Here is a 24,821-nt window from a genome sequence, read left to right as displayed (position 1 = left end):
ATAATTACATTTTCAAACAGTGTGTTTCAGCATTTTCTGTATTTTAGGCACAGTGTAATAAATTGTAGAGTCAGCAACTCCTCATATTGTGCGTAATATAAGATGCATGCGGTTCTTTTTCACTCTTTGAAACATTAGAGACATTCATACAGTAGGACAGTGGCTTTTTGGACAAACATTTACATTTACATTTATGCATTTGGCGGACACTTTTATCCAAAGTGACTTACAGTGCACTTATTACAGGGACAATCCCCCCGGAGCAACATGGAGTTGAGTGCCTTGCTCAAGGACACAATGGTGGTGACTGTGGGGATCAAACCAGCGAACTTCTGATTACCAGTTTACCAGTTATGTGCATTAGACCACTACACCACCACCACTCCCAAACATACTCATTCTTTATTATTTTTCCATATGATGAAATATTAAACAAATCACATAAATCAAAACTATCTCATATTGTAGCTTCTTCAAAGTAGCCAGGTTGTCTGGACTATAATTCTGCACTCTCCAGGCATTCTCTGAACCAACTTCATGAGGTGCATTCTAAGATGCTTTTCAAACAGTTTATACTGTATCTGTATTGGGCACTTGTTGGCTTCCTTTCCTGTCCAAATCCCTCCCTATCCGTTCAAAAACTATTACAACATCTTTTATTCTTGATTTCAAAAGATGATTTCATAAGGATAACTAGACAAGTATAATTCTCCAAGACACATTTTTAATGTTAACTTAACAGAGCCTTCACTGAAAGTTTAAAATAGCTTTTAAATCCCTTGAAGTTGAAAGTTTCAACTGGGGATACAGATAGACAGGCAGAGTTTTCAGTCGGTGCATATGGGATTTTTCTTTTTGATAATCTGCTATGGGTAAGACCTATGTGTGGAAGTTATTACAGTCAAACAATTTCAATGGAAGTCTATGGGATTTTGTCAACATACAAGAATTAAGAGGATAATGAATCATTAACACCATGGTTTGCATTGATTAAACTCTAAAACAGATGCACCTTTTGTAAAGAAGTGACTATTAATCAGACAAGTCAAAAACAACTTGTTTTCCCAGTGAGCTATTCTAAACACAAGCTCAGACATCTCCTGTCTCTCTGAACAACCCTCCCAGTAATGTCAATGTAACCTCCCTTCCACCGAGCTGTTGCTCTGTCACTGTAGCCGCTCTCCGGTGCGGTAGCTGCTTTACCGAGAAATATTCGACGGGATCTAGGCGGGACCGCTTTACGCATCATTTACCCCGAAAACCTCCATGATCCACACCTGGACGAGCACTTGACAGCCCAGGTGAGTGCCGGTCTGCGCGCCAACGCTTTATAACGCAAAGTGTTCTTCAGATATTCTTGAGTTTATAAACTGCGTTGGTTTATAAACTGTCATGCATTTTCGTTAGCGTCATTACCATATGTACGGCTGAAAATAAACATCAGAGAGCTAATCTAGAAAGGTTGTATCAAACATTAATCATTGCAATACCCATTTCAGCGCAAGCAAAAAATGAACATAGTCATGCGCAACACTACTTAAATACTACAATACGATTCCTTGTTTCGGCTTTAGTGCGCGTACGGATTACACAAAACACAATGCGTAAAAACTAATAAAGCCATTTGATCAAGTGGACTTTATAGTCGATGAATAGCTAATGCAGAATCTATTAGATAAGCAATGGAAAGGTGGTGTATTCACTGACAATGCCGTCATTTACATGTAAGCATGCAGTCACTGTCAGGACATCCAGCTTGCGGTTGTCAATGGCCGATGCGCGTAAAGACCATGTGATCGCAATTATGTCATACTGCTTTCGAGATTGAAATCAAGGATAACAGTAACAGGTTCTAATATAATGGGCTTGATTGTGTGCGTCTCATATCAAGAATGCAATGTGCATATAATGTACAGTGTGCCACATGGTCGACTGATCAGAATGTTCAAGCCTTTTTCTGCACATTTAAACATTGATGCATAACGCACTTGTATTAAAAAACAAAACGTAATTTTCATTAAGTGCATTGCAGAAGATGAGTTCTAGTGTTATAGATGGACAGACTGTAAATTGAAACATGAAAAGGATTAATCGCTTGTTTTACTGTTTATTTACAATATTGTGTGTTGGTGGATCATGCCTAGTATTTTGCATTCAGGTCACGTGTAGGCTACAGTAAATTCAGACCTCCCTCCCGGCTCGCTGTAGCCTATGTATGAATCTCAGTGAAACTCTATTCATGTGGCTTTTCTCTGAGGAATTTATCATTAAAGGAAACATTGGCGTCAGAATCGTTTTGCATTTTTTTTTTAAACGTATGAGCATCCCATTATCAAGTGAATTTCACAAAGCAGCATTCGCAAGGTGGTGAAATGCTTTCAGATTTCAGTTTTATTTCATTGATCCTGTGTTATCCTGTGTGTTAGTGCATCTGAAGGTGTGTTAAGGGTTAAGTGTGCTGCCCACTCTTTCAAACCCATGGGTGAGGAGGAATTGTCCCTGCTAGCACAAGCAATAGTAGAAACTAGATAAAACAATTTTTTATTACGGCTGTCGATTTAGCACGTTAATTTAGAATGGTTAATTATATATATATATATATATATATATATATATATATATATATATATATATATATATATATATATATAAAATTTAAAATAAATAGATAAATAATAATAAAACATTTAATAAAATCCAATTTTACAATAAGAGCAATTCAAGCTTGAGGTACCAACTTCATGTTTTTGCAAGTAACATTCAACAGGAGGCAGCAAGCGCAACTTCAGATTTACACACACGCATGCACACACACACACACACGCACGCACGCACACACACACACACACACACACACACACACACACACACACACACACACACACACACACACACACACACACACACACCTAAAGTAAGAAGCACAATGCAAATGCAGTTGTGTTCTTCCTTTCAAATACAGTTGGATGAAGCATACATAGATATATGAGACAGGGACAAAAAATGGTTTAGGAAAACCGAAAGTTATTATTTATATATTTATTTTATGGAGTGCAACTCCTCATATGGATGTTCTGGAGTTTTTAAATGCTGGAAACCTGTTAATAGGGTTCTAATAATTTCTTCATGAAACCAAATGTCAAAGGGAACATCACAGTACATTTTTGGAACTACAATACTTTGTATTGTCCGTAAAAATAAAAAAAACCAATATGAGCTTTGATCCTGAAGGAAATTGCTGCATCACAAATTGCCTAATTGCCCATTGTGGATGTTGCATTCTGTGAATGAAGACCTTTTTAATAACCATGTATAATTACTACATACTGTAAACTGTACATGCACGGCTAATCCAGATGCAAGGAAAACATTATTAGAGGCAAAAAGTAAATTTCTCAGTTGTTTCCATGTCTTGGGTGAGTTATTGTTAGATATGATGCATTAATACAGATTTGATGCTGTTGGGTTTTGACTGAGAAGCAGATCTGTAATTAAAATTATACTGTTAATTAACTGCATGCTTGATATGATTTCTATGCTGATAAATCCACCACACAGGAAAAATAAATGGCTTATTTTCACTTATTTTGGTGAAAAATAAATGAAAAGTGCAAGTGCCTTTTTTGGGGGCTTGTATTCCCAGATCCGGTTGGTTGTTTCTCTTGTGAGATCTGTCAAAACTGCAACTGATAATTCACCCACCCCTTGTGTAGGTGTGTATGATCACGACCCGGCCCCGCCCTCCACCCTGCCACATTCCTCCCTCGTTCTCTCAGGCTGGGGAGCCCCCGGCCTGACGTACACCCCCCCCCCCTTTCCCTGGGGGAGGGCGTGCTTTACGTCTAGTCTGCCGGCAGGTCATCCCCATCTACCTGGACGAGGGAGGGGACAAGGGGAGGGAAACAGAAATAATTAAAATGGGGGGGTACTTCCTGTAACAGTGTAGTACCCCCCCCCCCCCAAAAAAAAAAAACACTGTAAAATTTAAAAGAGGGAAAAGGCCAACGCAGAGCGACAGTGAGAGAGAGAGAGATGAAAAAAAAAAAACTCGCCAGTTCTCCGATACGCCGCAGCTTGTTCCTCGGCCACTCCTCCACCCTCTATCGGACGACAGCCACGCCTCTCCGGGCGGATCAGAGGCAGTCCTCCAGCCCCTGGCGGACGGAATGCCCCGCCGTGTTCTCGGGGAACAGAAGGGGTCTCCCTCGCCCCTGGCAGCGGTTCTCCAGCTCCAGGCGGTCGCGTTTCAGCGGCCGGTAGGCGACTCCTGCGCCCCTGGCAGCGGCCCTGTTAGGAGCCCCTTCTCCCCTCGCGGTCGGCGGACATTGTCCTCTTTCAGGCAGCTGGGCTCCTCGTCCCCCAGCAGATGGCCGTGACTGCTCCATTGGGGTGGACGGGAGTGGCGAGAACTCTACTACGGTGTATCCCTCCTTCTTCCCGGGCTTCGGCACCAGTGTAACTGGATAATGGAAAGGAGGAGGCGAGAACCGGCTTTTCAATATAAATAATATTTTAATGAGAATCTTAAAAGACAACATAAACACACACGACGGACATGTCCGTTAACGATCTCTCTCTCCCGCACGATCCCCTGCAGTCGACCTTTAACCCTCACGGAGGCATAATTAGCCTAATACGGGACCGGGTGTGTAGGATCACGACCCGGCCCCGCCCTCCGCCCTGCCACACTGTTCTTTTATTTTGTTCTAACCTGTTACCATTTGGAAAGGACATCTGAACCAGAATGAAAAAAGAGCATTTTTGCTCAGAATGAACCGAAATTAAAAACATTTCGTTTTTAGTCCTTGATCTGAGATATCGTACTGGTAGGGATCTCGAGATGTTTCAACGTTTCAAACGGCATTTAACTTTGCACAATCTTTGCAAAAATGCAGCGTTTATGGTGCGAGATGCTGAAAATGGATATTACGCTCCAGCAATGCACGTGCACATAAACCAAAAACAATGCGTCCTGTGAGAACAGCCCTTAAAGGTGCTGTAAGCAATTATTTTTATGAAATGGTATGCAAATATTTTCATACTCTGAAATATATCACTGAAATAAGTGTTCTAAAATAGTTTTCAGTTATCTGCCAATGCCAATAATCTCAAAATGGACAAATATCTTCTGATTAATCAGCCTGGCTGATATATTGGCCTATCACTATGGTTATGCAAGTTATATTATGCTGGCTGTTATGCTGCTATCTTTGGATTGATTGATTTGTCCACAGTTTGTCTGTCAGCACAAATTGGATTTTTCATTTCCAACCTTCAATTTGGATAGTTGACATATTGCATTCCTATCTTTACATGGCTGTCAAAAACACACTTCAAGGGCCCATCTACACATCATATCTATCAGATTTACAAGCTTACCGAGTGATCAAGATAAATGCAGACCAATTTGAGTGTTTGCACTAACAGTGCATGTGCCATCTCCCTCCCAATCTGTTACAAACACCCCAAGGGGTTGCAAGTTCAGTCAGGCATTCACACCACTGCCACAACACTGAAAAATAAGTTGAACTTAGCCTAAGAAGTTTACCTTCATTATTTTCTGAGTTTAAGTAGTTCCTGAGACAAAAGACTCATTGCGCATTGACTGTATCAGAGAAAGTAGACACTAAGTTCCTTCAAGGTCTTTGTGTAAAAAATGTCATGTTTTAAGAAGGCCCTCAGCCCCTCTGGGCACTAGTTACACTAAATATAACGACAAAAATTGCATCATGCCAGAGATGCCTGTGGTGATTACACAGAAGTTGTCTCAACAAGACAATGCTTGTTGTGCTTTTTGAGGGTTGTTCTCTCAAGAAATTCTGCAGTTACACATTAAGGGCCTATTTAGACTTACTCACTCTGTACATCTTTATCAATCGTATTACTGTTCAGTTGGGTATGCACATTCTATTTACAGATAAATGTGTTTCAATAAAAAATAATTTGAATCTCATCTACTATCCCAACGCTATTTTCCAATATAACAAAGTTCACTTGAGTAATGATGCTAATGCCAGGCTAACGCCCGTTTCACACATACTCCGTTTGCAGTGCGTATGCGGTGCGTATTTTTTTTCAGTACCCATGTTAACAGGTTAGAGCTTTTACACTGCATGCGGATGCAGTCCGTTGATCCGTTTCAGTTGCGGTGCGTATACAGCAGTGCAGCGATGGTTTACGGACCGAGTCTATTTTTGCTGTGCTGCACCCCACTGAATTAAAGTGGCAGCGCATTGTTCACATTAAAATAGACATAGATTGTCAAGAAACTGTAATAATTTCAACATATACGCATAATTACAGTTAATGTGTTAACAAAATTACAGTTACTAAATTACAGGGTCAAGAAAAACTAAAAAGTATGATTATAGTCCCAAAAGTTGCAAAATGCCATCATATTCGATTTTTTTACCCTAAAAAAAGACAGAGTGAACGCAAATGCATCTCATTCTTCTCCTTCTTAGCAACAGATATAGCGCGATAGCTTTTCTTCTGTCAACAACTCGAACTACATGTAAAACAAAGAATCACAAAGATTACAATTAATTTTCATACTGTTTCAATGTCAAAGTTAACGTTTGGATTTAAAATCAAAATTCCTTAAACATTTTTGATTTTGTGGCACACAGAAACTGCGGATCAGTAGCACACTGCAAACGCAGCATATGTGAAAGCACTATAGAGCGTTTGCTGCTCCTGTACCGTATACGCACCGTATACGCACTGCACACGGACTATGTGTGAAACGGCCGTTAAGCTATTTGTTGCAGTGTTTGAAATGCAGCACTGTATTGATATTCCTCAAACATTCATGTTAGGGTTTGTTGTAAACCACCAACCCTAATTATTAACACTTCTGCAAGTAAATCATCCCAAACTGCTTTACATACAGACTCCATTCAAATTGTATTTGGTAGAAAATGTCAGTCCTAGTGCTATCTATTTTAGGCTTTGTAAACTTAATGGAAAATATTCCATTAACTTACATAGAATGTTCAGCATTCAAAATGTACCTGACAGCGATGAAGTCATACATGCTTGCTGAATTAATGAAATACTTACACATATTTGCATATAGAATTGGGATTTTTCTTTGACACCTTGCATAAGTTCAACAATTTATAGCACATATTTAAGCAGCTCTTATGTAGCATTTCATTCACACAGAATGACTAAAAGCTAAAAAATGTTTAACACTAATATTTTTCTGCCTCACGTAAGCACAGGTATTTCCTTCAGAAAATGCAAATGCTGTTTTTCACTTAAATATATTTTTATGGTGGGTGGATTCTGATTTAGTTTGGTTTTGATCATGGCAGATGTACTACTGCAGCTTCAGCAGTGTGTCAAAAAAATCCTGCTTCATTTGAATACAAGGTATCTGTGATTATTGAAGTGTTCTGTGTTTGTGCTGTGGACCACAGATATTGCTTCAGATGTTATTTAGCCAATCACACAGATTAAAATCAGAAGCCAGTTTATTTAAAAGAAATGAGATGACTCAGTCATGCAAGATGGCTTTAATTTTGTATTCATATTACTGCTTTCCTTGAAATAAAAAAAAATAAAACAGGTCTTCCTGGTGAATTTTTTTATTGCTCTTTACTAGCTCAGGATAAATGTTCTATTATGTTTTATTAAAGTATTGACTTTTTCTCAGATGTTTCTCCTAAAATTCCTTGATGCGAACATCAGTGAGACAATTGTTGACATTCATAAATCTGGATAGGATGGCTCAGATAGTTTGCATTGGAAGAATTGGAAGAGATATATTTGAGTTCATATTGAAATCTCATATTTTTGATTGCAGAGTTTGATATCTTGGCAAATCTAAGCACAGGTTGAGATATTGTTGAGATCTCTTGAAACTCTAGAGACACAAATGAGATTAGCAGGAGACTTCAGCAAAAGCCTGATTTTGCTACAAATTAATAGCAGCCAAGGAGAAACAACTGAGGTATTCAAGAGATCTCAGTTGTGATCTTTCTGTTGTAGGGTTGCAGCAAAATATCCATAACCCATATATTTCCTTACTTAATTTGAGTAAAAGAACTGACCAAAGAAGTGACAAAGAATTTATTTGAGTCAATGTGAAATGCCATTCACGACCCATTTTACTTAATAATAATATGAACTACTTCCAAGTGAAGATGGATATTCATTGAGAATTATTTTTAATAAAAATAAGGCAGGAGTTGAATGTATATATTGGGATTTGATTTGTTCATGGGCATTACAAACTAAAATAGAGCCATGTGGTTGAAGGGGAGGGGTTGAAAATGAAGATGTGATGTCACACAAAAAATAAAGTCATTTCTGAGGCAGCGCAAGCTATTATCATATTAACAATATTATTGCATACAGTATTTTCAATTCATTTAGTATTTATGTGAACAGATTGTATTTTTTAGGGGCTGTCAATCAATGACAAATTTTAATCCAATTATTTACATGACTAAATAAAAAATAATAATGCAAAAAAAGATCAGATCAGAAAGGTTATACATTTTTAAGACTTTTACATCATAATCTGAGAGTAGCTACATACTGTAGAAGACATATCCAACTCAGACAGTATTTGATTAATTCAGAAACAAAATGTTTTTCATTGACAGCTTGCTGACCTGTTGTGTTAGGAAGCCCAATGCTTTTGTAGAAAAAGTGAGAAATGTCATTACCATTACATGTCATTACCACAACACACATCAAACATGCATACAATCACACAATACTTAATGCATTACTTTTCTTACGTCTATTTCTGAGTAAAACAATATATCCAACAATGTTGTAATGGACTAATTGCATAATCCCCATGATATGTTTGTTTGTGTTTGTGACTGTATGTGCATGTAGAGAAAGGTAGTGGCTTATATTGTTTGTGTGATTGATTTTTGACTTACATATGGGAGACAACCATTTGCAACTCAAATGTTTTTGACATCATGCTCTGTGACTCTGTGACATGCATCTGGGTTGAATAGAATGTTGCAGTGAGTGGTCTGAGTCAATGGTCTGAGTCAACCATTAAGCGAATGCTTTTCTGAATTTGTGGGCATATTCATGCTGTCCTATAATGCAGGTTAATGGATGTAAAGCATTCTCGGTCAGCAGGGAGTTTGGTGGAATGTAATGTGAGAACAAACGTGCAGAGAATGAGAGCAGCCTATCTGAGGTGCTATACTCAGAGCTCAGGCTTGGGGTCATCGATACAACTCCAGCAGTTAAATTAATGTCTCCTAAACTTCACACACTCTTTATTCCAAAAGGATGGAGGTATTTAAAAGTATAGAAATCTTAAAGGTACAGCAGCACAAACAGCATTTGCAATTCTAAGGATCAAAGAGAAGGTGGAAAATGGCCATGTAAAACTAAATTACAACTGTTTTTGGTACAATAAACCCTACATATAAGTCAAGTGGTTTTTATTGTCGTTTCAACCATATACAGTTAGTATAGTACACAGCAAAATGAGACAACGTTCCTCCAGGACCATGGTGCTACATAAAAACAACAAAGGACCAACACAGGACCACATGATACTACACAACAAAATAAAATACCTATATAAAATACCTATATATACCTATATAAAGTACACGTGCAAACATGTGCAAAGTACGGGACAGTACAACAAATTACTGACAATGAACAGGACAATAGACACAGTGCAGCGCCGACCAGTACTCAGTAGTGCAAAAAGATGACAGTTTCTAAAAACGTAAACATAACATACTATGAGATAGTGTTATATGCACATAGCAGTTATTTAGGTAGCAGACAGTTATAAAGTGACAGTAATTAAAGTGCAACTCAGGACACGTGTGTGTGTGTGTGTCAAACCAGTCTCTGAGTATTGAGGAGTCTGATGGCTTGGGGGAAGGAGCTGTTACACAGTCTGGCCGTGAGGGCCCAAATGCTTCGGTACCTCTTGCCAGACGGCAGGAGGATAAAGAGTTTGTGTGAGGGGTGTGTGGGGTCATCCACAATGCTGGTTGCTTTGCGGATACAGTGTTTTTTGTAAATGTCTTTGATGGAGGGAAGAGAGACCCCAATGATCTTCTCAGCTGTCCTCACTATCCTCTGCAGGGCTTTGCGGTTCGAAACGGTGCAAGTCCCAAACCAGGCAGTGATGCAGCTGCTCAGGATGCTCTCAATAGTGCCTCTATAGAATGTAGTGAGGATGGGGTTGGGAGATGTGCTTTCCTCAGCCTTCGAAGAAAGTAGAGACGCTGCTGGGCTTTCTTGGTGATAGAGCTGGTGTTGAGGGACCAGGTGAGTTTCTCCACCAGGTGAACACCAAGGAATTTGGTGCTCTTGACGATCTCCACAGAGGAGCCGTCGATGTTCAGCAGAGTATGTTCACCTTGTGCTCTCCTAAAGTCAACAACCATCTCTTTTGTTTTGTCGACATATAAGATGACTTATGTGAACTTAATAAAATGCTTCAAAATGTGATTATATGTGAGTAGTTGAAATACATCAGTTTTATAGTAGTAGTAGGGTATAGTATACCATCACTCAGGATAGACAAATACATCCCTTTAATTTGTCCTTGTGTGAGAGGGGCCTGTCAATGCAAATAAAAGCCCAAACAAAGATAACTGTTGTGGGATTTGATGAAAGAGAACACAGTCTCAGCTTATCTGATTTCATGTTAAGAGGGAAAGACTGTCCAACAAGCACAATCACAGACAGATGGCTTATGATCCAGTGGCCATTTCAGAAGCTACGTGACACTTCAACAACCTGTCGATGCTCTTCTTCCGTAGATCTGGTGTCCCTGTCTGCAATAGTTTTACTAGACCCTGATGGGTTCAATGTTTTTGAACACTCACGTGTTTTTCATTTACCGACCTTCAAGTTGTTCCAAACCCATATGTGGAATACAAAAGGAGAAATTTAGAAGAAGCTACTGGTCGCTTATTTCGTTGCAATTATAATGAATGGGAACTCGAACTTTCAAGATTTAAAAAAGGACACCAAGCACCAGAGGTGGACTGGGTCCTATTTTGTTCCTCTTGTTTATATTTCCTCTCGGTAAGGTTATTAGGCAGTTTAGCGACATATCTTACCACCTATATGCGGATGATATCCAACTGTATTGCTCCTTTAAGGAAACTGAGTTGTTTAAATTGTCCTCTTTAATTAATTGTCTGTCTAGTATTAAAAAGTGGTTATGTGAGAACTTTTTGCTTCTCAATTCTGACAAAACAGAAACACTAATCATTGCCCCTGAAAGTAAAATCCCAAAGATAATACAATATATTGGCGACTTAGGCCCGTCTGTCCAACCGAGCCTCAGGAGCTTAGGTGTTGTCTTTGAGTCAGCTATGTCCTTGGAGCTTCATTCGAAACAATTAGTTAGAAACTGCTTCTTTCAATTGAGGAACATTTCAAAATTAAGATCATCTGTGACTAAAGGTGAGTTAGAGATGATTATTCATGCGTTCATCTCCTCCCGTTTAGACTATTGTAACAGTCTTTTTACGTGTTTGAGTAAGAAGGAGCTTCATCGTCTCCAGGTTGTTCAGAACTCTGCTGCAAGGCTTTTATCCCGCGTTAAGAGAACACATCACGCATGTTTTAGCATCACTTCACTGGTTACCAGTCCAGTATAGAATTCATTTTAAAATTCTGGTTCTTACTTTTAGAGCCTTGCATGGCCAAGTCCCTACCTACATCACTGACCTGATACAGCTGCACACTCCTACCCGGAGTCTCAGGTCTTTAGATCAGATGTTATTAGTTGTTCCCCGTACTCATTTTAAAACTAGAGGGGACCAGTCTTTCCAGGCAGTCGCTCCCAGGCTGTGGAATGCTTTGCCTCTTGTTTTACGTTGCGCAAACTCAGTTGATTCTTTTAAAAAACAACTGAAGACTTTGCTCTTCAAGCAGGCTTTTGGTTAGTCGAGGGGTTTCTTTTATGGTTGTTAGTAGTGTTTGTTGTTTGTATTTTGGGGAATGTATTTAAATTGTTCTTGTATTACATTTTACTGTGAAGCACTTTGTGATGTTTATCTGTGAAAAGTGCTATATAAATAAATTTTACTTACTTACTTACTTACTAAAAATTGGCCCTGGACTTTCTGGCCCACCAAACCCGGCCCACACCACACCATAACACATTGGCTCATTGATTTCATTTTCTGGCTCAATTTCACATTTTTGTATTGAATAATAAATAAATAAAAATTCTGTTGACTGCTAGTCATGACAGCGGGCCCCACAAGTGCAGAAATGTTAATATATATATATATATATATATATATATATATATATATATATATATATATATATATATATATATTTTTTTTTACATATTAAACCACTGTAAATGTGATGATTTTTTTTAGCTGAAAGGACTAAAAATAAAAACTATTAAATAAACTATTGTCTTAGTTAATATGAAGTTGTGGAAAAAACAAGTATAATAATAATAATAGATTATAATTGTATTTATAGCTATACAAGACCATAAAATGTGGTTTAAAATAGTTGATGAAGAAAGTGTCATACAGCATTAGTCACATAACTATGTGTATATGTGTATTTTAAAATATCAGTGAAAACACATTTGGCTAAAATATGTACATATATAAATATACTAATATAAATATATGTATAAAAAAAATAAAAAAATAAACATACATCTTAGTGTAGAGCTTTGCACATAGTTTTCCTCTATGTGATATGATTGTGTCTTTAAAGCTGCAGTGTTTTAATTCTTTCCCCAGATTATTCTTGAAAAAAGGTGAAAAAGCCCTATACTTTGACAAGCACTGTTTCTGCAATCCTTTAATCAAAGTAAGCCTCAAAAACTCAAATAGCCACAAAGTAATAGTTATCATGGCTTATTTTCTGCATGTTTATAGGGGTGATCATTGTTCAGCAAGCCACGCTTCAGCTTCCAGAAATGCTTTGCGGTATGAATCAATTATGCAAATGACTATGTACTGCTCATAGCTTAACTTTATTTACAATTTTTAACCAAACAATATCCCCTCCGTGGCTGCACGTCACCCATGCCTAAATCTGCCACTGTTGTGGGTAAGTATCTTTGCATTTTAGATTAAAATTACATTTTAAACTGCGGACAAAAAAATCGTGGACGACTGATGTGTGTGAGTCTGGTAAAACAATGATGAATCAATTTGACTTGCTATCACTAAGCTTCGTCACCTAGCAGTGTGCTAGCGGAAAAAAATACTTGTGTAATGCACAACGCATTAGTAGATGCATTTCTTTTTATTGCAAATGATAGGGTTATTTCATTACATATTTATCTGACCTTTATGATACAACCATTTTGGCGTTTCTACACTAGAATGCACACACAATAATTTTTTGCCAATGAGAAATACATGAACTGGGTTTGAATGTTATTTTAGACTGTGGTTAAATTAAAAGAACGGTAAATCTCAGAATTGTATTCATGTACCCCCAGGGGTACGCGTACCCCAGTTTGGGAAACACTACTGTAGTTGAAATGAAGCTACAAAAATGGCTCATATGTCAATTTTAAATACTTTATCCTTATCCTCTCAATCAAAGCTCAGATCATTTCATATTTAGAATAATTTTTAATCTGAATAATAAAAAAAAAAATCAAAAATATACCCAATCTTCCAAAGGTGATATCAACATCCAAATCACTTGCTCATTGTTGCATAATAAGCAGGGATACAAAAAAGAAGTGATTTTTTTTATCAGCTTTAAAGTTTTAACTTGTCCTCTGTCTGAAGCTTACACATTGCTGTTGTCTTTTACTTGACTATTTAAAGTAAGACTCAGCCTGGTCTTTGACTATATTGACTCAACTTGGCCAACTCTGCTGCATTTTTTGGCTGGTGTAGAGTAGACTATGTCAGGACATCTACCTCTGCGTTAGAAACATCTGTAAGCAAACGCATCGTCCCACAAATTTAAGCCACTGTTCAATGAATGGCTGTTAAATTGTGTGACTACAGAGCATGTTTAAGCTCTGTTCCATAGATGATGGCACACTGGTGCATCATGGGAATTGGAAGTTTGTCCTTCAAAAGAAGAAGCACGGAGCCGCAGCATCTCCGCTGTCTGATACCTATGAGTCAGCACATTTAGGAGCCGAGTCCATCTTTGCCTCCACCCCTTAATTCTTCTTTCTACAGTATATCAGCATCCTTATCAGCAGCTGAATAAATCTCACTTCTCCTGATGTCTTGCTGTTGGCTGCAATCTGTGATGTGTGTGTTGCTGACTTGTATCCTTTCTGCAAGGCTCATTGTCTGCACTTTTTAACATGCTGTCTGCATGCTTCTGGAAGCAATTGGAAAAAAGTGAACATAGCTGCACTAAGTGCACACAGGCAGTTTATTTCAAAACAGACACTAAATTCTGACTGGATAAGTCAGATTCTAAGCTGTTGTAAGTGTACACATTTGCTAATTCACTAAACAGTTGGAGCACATTTGCACATGTGACCGGTCTTGCTCGACCTGCTCCGAGCGGGATTCGAACCAGCATCAGCTGGCATGGGAGGTGGGCACACTAACGATGAGGCTAAAGGCTACAGTCTCTTGCATCCTTCGCTAGTGCGATTCTTGAGCCCAGGGGAGTGAGGTTTACACATACCACACAGCTATCATGTACCAGCTGGCTCCTGTTACACTCACCCCCCCAAACCTCACTTCCATCTGGGTCAAGGCACCACTGTAACCGGTCCTGTTCAACCTGCTCCGAGCGGGATTTTAGACGGCGTCAGCTGGCATGGACGGTGGGTGTGCTAATGAGGAGGCTAAAGGCTACAGCCTCTAGCATCAGTCGTTAGTGCACCTTTTGAGGCTGGGGGAGTGAGGTTTACACATACCGCATGGCAGTCGCATATCCCGTTACATATGCAGTATTTTTGTGCCAAAACCTTATCACTAACCACATGCAATTCAACTTAACCAGGCACAGAGTGTAATGAAAAAGCACTTAATTGTGAGTATTTAATGGAATATTCCTGGTTCAATGAAAGTTAAGCAAAATCAACAGCATTTTTGGCATACTAATTGCCACAAAAATAATTTGGACCCATCCCTCCCATTGATTGAGCTTAACTTGTATTGAACCTTTAAATCATTAATTGTTATTTTTTGCAGTGCAAACACACCTACTTTTTATGTGAATTAGGCTGCCGCAATTAACATCACACTGGAAAGCAGGTGTGTAACAGGCTCGAGGAATAAGGAAGTGGGAGACGGCAAATCCAACTCGAAGATAATTTTATTCTTTACACAAAAACACATTAGTTTGACTGCGTAATCGTAAAGATTCATATAAGCACTCAAATGCTATATTTAGTGGAACTGGCAGCTGCCAACACACACAAAGCCTCAGACGGCCTCTCTCTCTCTCTCTCTCTCTCTCTCTCTCTCTCTCTCTCTCAATCTGAGGTCAGGCCCCTTTTATTTTCCCCCATCTCTCACTGTGAACAAAGAAACAGCAATTACTGCAATTCATCTCAGGTGAAAACCCTTACCGCTTCCTCTCTCCCCAGACGAATGCTCGACCATGCCCTCACCTCCACAAGGTGGTTCATTTCCAGGGAAGTATGCCAGATCACAGTGGTCTGCTGCATCCTGCACAATCTAGCCCTCATAACAGACCGGTGTAAATAGCGCTCATCATTAAATTTGTAATTATATTATAAAGATTTTGAATTACAGGAAGCACAGACTGAATTTAGCTCAAGAACATTTGACCACTGACTCAGAATTCAGCATGAGACTAGTTTTTTTTTTTTTGTGAAAGTGTATGATAATAGCAGGGTTAATGAGATGGTCATGTGATCCTTTGCGTTGTGTCAAAAAACACCCCTTACCTGCAAAATTGTAATTCATGGCATTGAGTGGCATATTGTTGTTTTATACCTTGTGGCCAATGTTTTACTGAAAGGTGAACTTCAGTAAATAGTCAGCTCTCCAGTCTTTAGTCTTTGCTCTGTTTTGTCTTCTATTTGAGAGGCTCCACAGAAGCAAACAGAAACGTTTTAAGTGACTCACCCATAATTACCATCTCAGAAATTCTCTCTGCCTTCCACGTTTCCTTGATGGTCCAAGGTTTGTTAGCGAAGCTTCAAAAGTCCACTCTTTCACACACTTACATACTGCAGCAACCCAGTCTAAAGCACCCCAGATTGAAATATTGTAATGAATATAATAATGCTCAACTGAACTGGGGACATTTGATTATAGCCCATTGTCTCAGTATTTAGGATAAACTCCCATGAGCCCTTGGTACTTACCTCGGCTACCTTTTGCTGTCTGACTCTCCATATAATATCTCTGCAAGCTCAGTATTATGTTATAACTGCATAACACCTCATAAAAGTTATTTACTTTTATTTCAGTTCCCATCGCTAGTGCCCTGAAGTCAAGGAGAGGCTATTTTTGATGACAGGGTTGGCAAGTGGGAACACTGTGAGAGATCCAAAACTACTCCCTATGCCCCAGGGATAGTACCACAGCCTCTGAACAGGCCAGACTGGTTTCACCTGGGGTGTAGTAGACTGCCATACCTCCTGTCAGTTTATAGACAGATCGAATGAGAATTTGCAGTTTACACATATGATTCATTCCTCTGTGTATGTGTAAACAGACCTGATGAAATTTCAGAAGCAACTAATTTAACACCATAAATGACAATGGCCTATACTACTTCCTCAATGGCATATTATTTGCACGTTAATTAGGTTGTAATTATGTTTCTGACCACATGCATACAGTACTGTACATCAGAGTATTTTTGGGATTTGTAACAGATGTGCTGTAATCATGATTGCATACTAACGTTATCGCATTACATAATAATTATATAATGCATAATGAAATAAATTCATTATAATTTTTTTGTTATTTTAGAACAATGAGAGACAAAGGGACTTTTTTCATTTTGCATATCCATTTGGTGACACAGAAATTTCCACATTTCAGCTCTAACAATTTTGTTAGATTCCACTATATTGCTCTGGTTCCTTAATGATTCCATTAACAGTATTAGTACTTTTGAGATACTGATCTATGGGCTTCAAAAACGTGAAGTCTCACAAGAATTGTGCCATTCAACCAATTACTCATAACTAGGAGACTGATTTGCGAGTCTCATCTACATATTCAAAAGTTTCATGAAAAATATTGGCCTCACTAGAGCACATTTATGAATCTGACTACACTGTTTGTGCTGTGTGTTAGTTTTTGCATGCAGCCAGCAAGAAAATAAACAAGCAATAAATATATTATTAAGTGTTATTTTGCAGTGCCAAATCCCTCTCATCACATTAGAGGTCTGCACAGTCCTTAAAATGAAATCCGACTCCACCATGTCCGAACAATAACATCAGATTTTAAGCACAATCATGACCCGAACCCCAAATTGCTTACCATCTAATTTCTTATGTAAGCATATAGGCTACATCTGAACTGAAACATCAAACACACAGTTTTATAAAGGCACAGCAGTTCCTTAGTACAGTAGATAAAAAAATAAAATCGCCTTACCATTTATTTGTTGAAACTTCACTTGGTGCAGAACAATTTGGAATAATATGAAACAATGCACTTTATGCAGCCTGAACTTGTTTAGAATGTTGAATATTTGTAAAAACTGTGCTAAAAACAATCTAGACACAGCTCAAAGAATGAAATGTCAAAGAGATTCATCCAGCATGTGTTTATACAATGGGAAAACGGAACAGATGCGAGCAAAATCACGTTTGTGTGAACGGCCACTAAGTCGTCCGTTCGCACGAGTCTGTGAGTGAGAGCGCGTGCGTGAAACAAGTAAGCCTTTTGTTTTTTTCATTAATTACAAACCCGACCCAAACTCAAAGTCCTACTTGAGAAACGTCCCCGAACCAGCAGCAAGTCCCATTGGGCGCGGGTCGGGTTGCAGACTTCTACATCACTTTGAATTCAGACTGCAAGCACACAGTTCTGGTAAAACATAATTTCGCCAAGTCGATGCAGATTCAGTAGTGATGCAGCACCACCATTAAATCTCAACTCTCAGCCTTTTGATAAATAATTGCATCCAAACTTGTAAGTAATACTATAATACCTAGCAATACATGGTCACACCTTTAAAGAGTATAAAGCTAAATTACCTGAAATGCATTATGCCAAGGTTACTCAACTCCACTCCTGAATTTGCCATTGTTCCAACCCTGCTCCCACACACCTGCTTGTAATTTTTAAGTAATCCTGAACATCTTATTAGCTTGTTTAGGTTTGTTTAAGTAGGGTTGTATATTAATAAGTAAGTATTTTAATAACTGCTTGCAATTATTTATGAGAACCTATGGCTGGTTATAAGCATAAGAATGCATAAAAGGTGCATTTTTTTGTGGTGTTGATGTCGCATCATGAAAAATCGACTATAAACGTGCTAATTATGTCACCCATGGTTATTTATTCCAGTGCTCAAAGTGGACCAAAAAATGGTGCCGGTACTCCTTCGTCCGGGTTCCCCCTAAACAATCTCAGTCTGCATACCGGTGCATACCTGCTCACTTCTGATCCGTGAGCAAAAGTGATATTAGGGGGAGTTACCAAGATAAGATGGATAATATTTGGCTGTCATGTGATTTAAATATGGTGGCCCCAATGAAGCAGTCCAGCTCCATTAGGCTACTGAGATGACTAGATTCTTCTTCACATGTCTCATGATTTAAAATAGATTTTTCAAAAGTAGTAGGCCTGTTGATATCTTTAGGGGTAAAACTAAGAAAAAAATACTGTGTGCACATTTAAGAATGCCTTAGTAATACATTATTTACAGTATATACACACTTCACAGAAAGTACTTCCTAAAATTTTGATATTGCTTCAACAGTGTGGCATGTACTCAGAAATGGATCCCTTCATGTGCCAGGAACACCTGACAGGTTAATATAGGTGAGAACTGCAACATATGTCACAAGGCAGCACTAAATCCACCAACAACAATACTCCAAAAACAGCTTCAATAGACTTTAGATTGATTTGAATATAATTTGCTTCTCTGTACTAGTGACTGAGCATGTTCTTTCAAAGGACTCACCCAGGGTGTATTATATAAGCCAGACTCTACTGCCATAGTTTACTGCCACACTTAAAGATGTGGAGTCACGTGTCAGACTCCATTAAAGGTGATTAATGGGGAACTCCAGCATATAACCATGAACGTTTTCAGACCCTTGTATAGTGGAAGTGTCATTTTTTATAAGTTACAATACTTTATGCTATCCCAGCTTTTTATGTAGGGACTAGTAGTGTCTAAATGTATTCTTTTGTTTTGCTGTTGTAATTGGTATTTCAACAATCTTTGTAGACAACCCAAGTATATACAACTCTCAGGGGCAGATTCGCTAAGAATGAATTGCAGCCGGCAATAGTGACTTTTTTTTTTGCACACACTCTCTGTGCTGGTTTAGCACCCGATTCACTAAAGAAAATATGCAGATAAGGCAATGGCGCAAACACGCCCACAAAATCGCTGCTTTGCAATTCTGATCTTGTGGTCCGATTCTGAGCACAATACACTCACCTAAAGGATTATTAGGAACACCATACTAATACTGTGTTTGACCCCCTTTCGCCTTCAGAACTGCCTTAATTCTATGTGGCATTGATTCAACAAGGTGCTGAAAGCATTCTTTAGAAATGTTGGCCCATATTGATAGGATAGCATCTTGCAGTTGATGGAGATTTGTGGGATGCACATCCAGGGCACGAAGCTCCTGTTCCACCACATCCCAAAGATGCTCTATTGGGTTGAGATCTGGTGACTGTGGGGGCCATTTTAGTACAGTGAACTCATTGTCATGTTCAAGAAACCAATTTGAAATGATTCGAGCTTTGTGACATGGTGCATTATCCTGCTGGAAGTAGCCATCAGAGGATGGGTACATGGTGGCCATAAAGGGATGGACGTGGTCAGAAACAATGCTCAGGTAGGCCGTGGCATTTAAACGATGCCCAATTGGCACTAAGGGGCATAAAGTGTGCCAAGAAAACATCCCCCACACCATTACACCACCACCACCAGCCAGCACAGTGGTAACAAGGCATGATGGATCCATGTTCTCATTCTGTTTACGCCAAATTCTGACTCTACCATCTGAATATCGCAACAGAAATCGAGACTCATCAGACCAGGCAACATTTTTCCAGTCTTCAACTGTCCAATTTTGGTGAGCTCTTGCAAATTGTAGCCTCTTTTTCCTATTTGTAGTGGAGATGAGTGGTACCCGGTGGGGTCTTCTGCTGTTGTAGCCCATCTGCCTCAAGGTTGTGCGTGTTGTGGCATCACAAATGCTTTGCTGCATACCTCGGTTGTAACGAGTGGTTATTTCAGGCAAAGTTGCTCTTCTATCAGCTTGAATCAGTCGGCCTATTCTCCTCTGACCTCTAGCATCAACAAGGCATTTTCGCCCACAGGACAGCCGCATACTGGATGTTTTTCCCTTTTCACACCATTCTTTGTAAACCCTAGAAATGGTTGTGCATGAAAATCCCAGTAACTGAGCAGATTGTGAAATACTCAGACCGGCCTGTCTGGCACCAACAACCATGCCATGCTCAAAATTGCTTAAATCACCTTTCTTTCCCATTCTGACATTCAGTTTGGAGTTCAGGAGATTTTCTTGACCAGGAACACACCCCTAAATGCATTGAAGCAACTGCCATGTGATTGGTTGATTAGATAATTGCATTAATGAGAAATTGAACAGGTGTTCCTAATAATCCTTTAGGTGAGTGTATAGTGAAGGATGCTGCAGACCATCGTATTTGACACCCTGTAAAGCATCACTTTGATCCAGATGCTTGGATCATCTCTTAAACAAGCAGAACGTGTGCTTGTTGACACCACATCTGGATATATGCCAGGTTATAACGTTCTTCTCCATCATTTCATGATTATTTGATTATTTACTGCTGATATGATCTGTTGAAAATGTTCACAAACATCTCTTTTATATAAAATTCATTACACTGCCTACTTTCATTAGCAGTAATAGCGTAATGCCTGGCGCAATATCTAAATTGCACCAGGTACATTTTGTGAATGAAGCACAATCTACAATGAGCCTAATTTGCATATTTGCGAATGGTGTGTTTGTGCAGAAAGGAATGACAATGACTTCATTTCAATTCTCAAGATGTTGTGCATTTTCAGTGCTGATTGCGCCTGCTAAAATAGATTGCGTGTAGTTAGTGAATAAGATGCAAGTTTTTACGCTGAAATACAATGCGCAAATGTGGCACATCTGTTTAGTGAATCTCCCCCTCAGTAAAACATTCATTTTTTGATTTCCCCTAAAAGAAATCAACATTATTGGCATTATCAAAAAAATAAAAAAATGTAATTTCTGTTTGAGCATCCAGACAAAGCAACTTCGGCTTTATCATTGTCTTGAGTTTGGGGTGGGAATTTCTGTTTCTCTGACAGGGGGAGCATTTAGGAAACCTGTTTGATTTTTGCAATTCTGTTTATTGACACTAGTGGCACACAGATTAAGTCTGACGTCGATTTTCGTGTACGGCAGCAATGCTGTCTTAAAGTTCACTTGAATGTCAGTGTGATGTTATTTTCCTTCAACCTACGTTGAGTACACATACACACATACACACACATTCATGCAGGCACGTGTTATCACACATGTTCCTCAGCATGCAAAAATGCCTTGTGGGGCTGGCTGCTTGCTTGCTCTCTCTCTCTCTCTCTCTCGCTCTCTCTCTTCCTCTTCCACCCACCCCGCCGAAGCATTCATAACACTGCAGTAACAACCCCTGCTGATATTTAATGCCTGTCATTTATAATTGAAAATTCACAAGAAACAGTAATCTGTTGAGAGCATTTTGTGGCACCTTTCTCTCAGGATTTACAATATATCATTCACAAGTATGCATTTGTTACATCCTCCCGTCTAGGGTTGGAAAGGAGTAATTAAAAAAATCAAGGATCAGTCAAATATAAAAGTCAACAAAAAAGGACAAAGGCCAAAATAACAAATGTAAACCCTCTGCCTAATGGGGAGTAAAATCTAACGAATCTGTGGAAAGAAAAACAAAACAAACAACATAAACTTACACTAACTCTCTCACTGGCCAAAAACAACAGAAAAGACAAGTTGGCACAAAATGGCACCCATCTCCCTACATTTCCGTATTAGTTTACTATTTACAATATTTAAATGACAAAGGTCAACTTTCAACATTGTAAACTACTATGACTATTATTATTATTATTATTATTATTATTATTATTATTATTATTATTACTACTACTACTACTACCTGTAAAGGGAAAAAGTAAGCTCCATGGCAGTGAAGATCTGCTTGGGTTTTATCCTTTTTCCATCTGCTCAACAACCAGACAAAGGAGTGATTGTTAATCATTAATGCAGACACCTGATGCTGATCAGCCTGCAAGGAGAGAGACAACAAAACAGGAAAATCAGCAGCAAAAATCTCCAATTGCAATAAGGCCAAGGCCATACATCCATAGTAACTGTAAAAACAAACAAATAAAAAGATACACTTAAAGTAAAACACATCTCAGTGTCCAGAGATGTAACAGCATTAATACATCACAATTATTTGTTATGCTTTATCATGTACCACAATACATTATAAAATAACAGTTCTGACTCTAATCTTGATAGCAGATTGTTATAAGATAGTGGGTTTAGAGTAGAAGTTATCAGCAGGCCCAAAAGTCCTAAAGGCACCCCTCAGACCATGTCTGGGTCTAATATCTCGCCCACCATAATGATTTGATAAACACTCAAAGAGTAAGCAAATGTGTAGAACTTTGAGGATTATGGGTGTTGCAATTCTGTGAAGTTATACGGGCACAGAATCCATGTGGGTTTCCAGAAGAACTTTCATTGGACTGAAATAATAAAACCTGTAACTGTTTTCCATCAGTGTATCTTTGGGTCTTTTATTTTTACTGTTGCCTGAGTCTATGAGTACACAGATGCCATTAGTATAGCTCTCACTCACTGATACTCCAAACAAACACATTGCTTTGGGCCCTCAGTCATGCATTGATCCTAATAAGGAGATGAATGAGTCTTGTCTTGTGAGCAGTGGATTCATGCCTGTTACACTCTCTCCCTCTCCTTCTATCTTGCAGCCCATCCCTTTTGCTCTCTCTCTCTCTCTCTCTCTCTCTCTCTCTCTCTCTCTCACTCTTTCTACACATTTCTCTTATTTCTTGTCTTTTATTGCCTGCACTCTCCATGATCTCCCATATTATGCTGCTCCCTCTCTCTGTTTTTAAAGAGGCCATATCACGGAAATCAATATTTCTCTTGATCTTATGAAATAAATGTTCTATCTGTCCCACCAGGTTGATGAAATTTATGTTCAAAATAACATACAAGCATACTACTTGTCCTATTTCTGCAGTATGTACTGTAGTACAGTAAAATATATGGATGATGTACACAGAGTCAGTGTTTGGGAATGACAAATGTATTTACTAAAAGGACTAACTCGAATTGTCCTGTTCATTCAACAGCTTTAATAGTGGATTGAATGATGTCTGAATGAATGAATAACAGCATCCCCTAAACAGATGCAATGTGATACGATTCCAGTTTCAAGCGACAAGCAATTTGATAGCCAATCAGAACATGTTTGATGTTTAATGTACAGTTACGAAGAACAAGATTTTGGACCAATGATAATTCACGTGGCTAGGGCTTTTCGGTATGACTCAGTTTTCCTGTTGCTTTAGTGCATTTGGTTATATAGCTGTGAATAACGCCTGTATTTATAGTGACAGTGACAAATAGACATATCAAAGACGGTGACTTCCATAATAATGGAAAATTGTATCACAATTGGCACAACGTTATTTCATAAGTCCTTTCGAGGTGCCAGTTCATCCATCAAATCTTAATTTACTGACCATATCTCCATTTCTTTGAGTTACTGGAACTTCACATGAAAAAACGCAACACACACATGAGACAAGTGTGTGTGCATTAAAGATTGGCTATCGCACTGTATGATGTCCCTGATGAAAAGACCAACACAGACCAGCATGAATATCCAGTTTGGTTATAAAATATATTTAACACTCATAATCAGGAATGACAACCATATTATGATGCTTTGCGAACATAGCCAGTGTGGTTTGGAAATCTCTCTCTTCCTGGTTTAGGTCATAGTTCATAACGGTTTCCTTGTCATGCTCTCATCTCAGACTGGCCTGCTGAAGTGCTCAATAATAGAAAAGAGAGGGGTAAAAATGAGGAAAATGAAAAAAAGACTGAAGGGACACAAATGTCAAAGCCAAATCTCTCTCCATCTCTCTCTCTATTTTTCTAGCTTTCACAAAGTCAAAATCTGTAATGGCTGCCAGTAGAGGGAGTTTGTTTGCTGGAGGGCCTTATGAAAGTCTGTCAATGTATGACAGGCTTTGTGCAAGAACTCACTGTCATACTGTTTTTAAGGAAATAGGTCTTTTGCTCTCCATGGCAGCATCTCCACTTGGAGACATAGCATTTGCTAATCACAGCCGGCAGATCTGCAGGCTAACTCGCTGAAAGGACTTTAATCTTTGTTAACTTAATAATTTATTTTAGCCATTCTGGAACTGGTGACATCCAGTATGCATGATACATTTAGGAAACACTAGTTTATAGTATGCAATCCTCAGGATGAAGTGGAGAGGTTTGTCAAACTAAAGCCTAAGGTGGAGAAATAATTGGACCAGTCTTATCATTGTCAAAGCAAGCTTTTTCCTCCCATGAGAATCCCAGTGTTAAAAACCTCTCTGAATGCAATGTAAACTAAGGGATG

At 38.7% G+C, this 24,821-nt stretch overlaps 1 protein-coding gene across 4 annotated transcripts in view; it reads left to right on the top strand.

Annotated features, from left to right (window-relative positions):
• Positions 1-1,146: 1,146 nt before the first annotated feature.
• Positions 1,147-24,821, top strand: part of LOC127632407 (protein 4.1-like) — a 148,265-nt gene continuing 124,590 nt past the window's right edge. For all 4 annotated transcript variants that reach the window (XM_052110979.1, XM_052110981.1, XM_052110980.1 and 1 more), the window contains exon 1: positions 1,147-1,301. The gene's annotated coding sequence lies outside the window, so the exon portion shown is untranslated. The remainder of the gene's footprint in view (positions 1,302-24,821) is intronic.

This window comes from Xyrauchen texanus, chromosome 39 (assembly GCF_025860055.1).
Source record: "Xyrauchen texanus isolate HMW12.3.18 chromosome 39, RBS_HiC_50CHRs, whole genome shotgun sequence".
Taxonomy (NCBI): domain Eukaryota; kingdom Metazoa; phylum Chordata; class Actinopteri; order Cypriniformes; family Catostomidae; genus Xyrauchen; species Xyrauchen texanus.
Note: the sequence above shows the minus strand (reverse complement) of the source record. Positions and strands in the feature narration are given on the sequence as shown.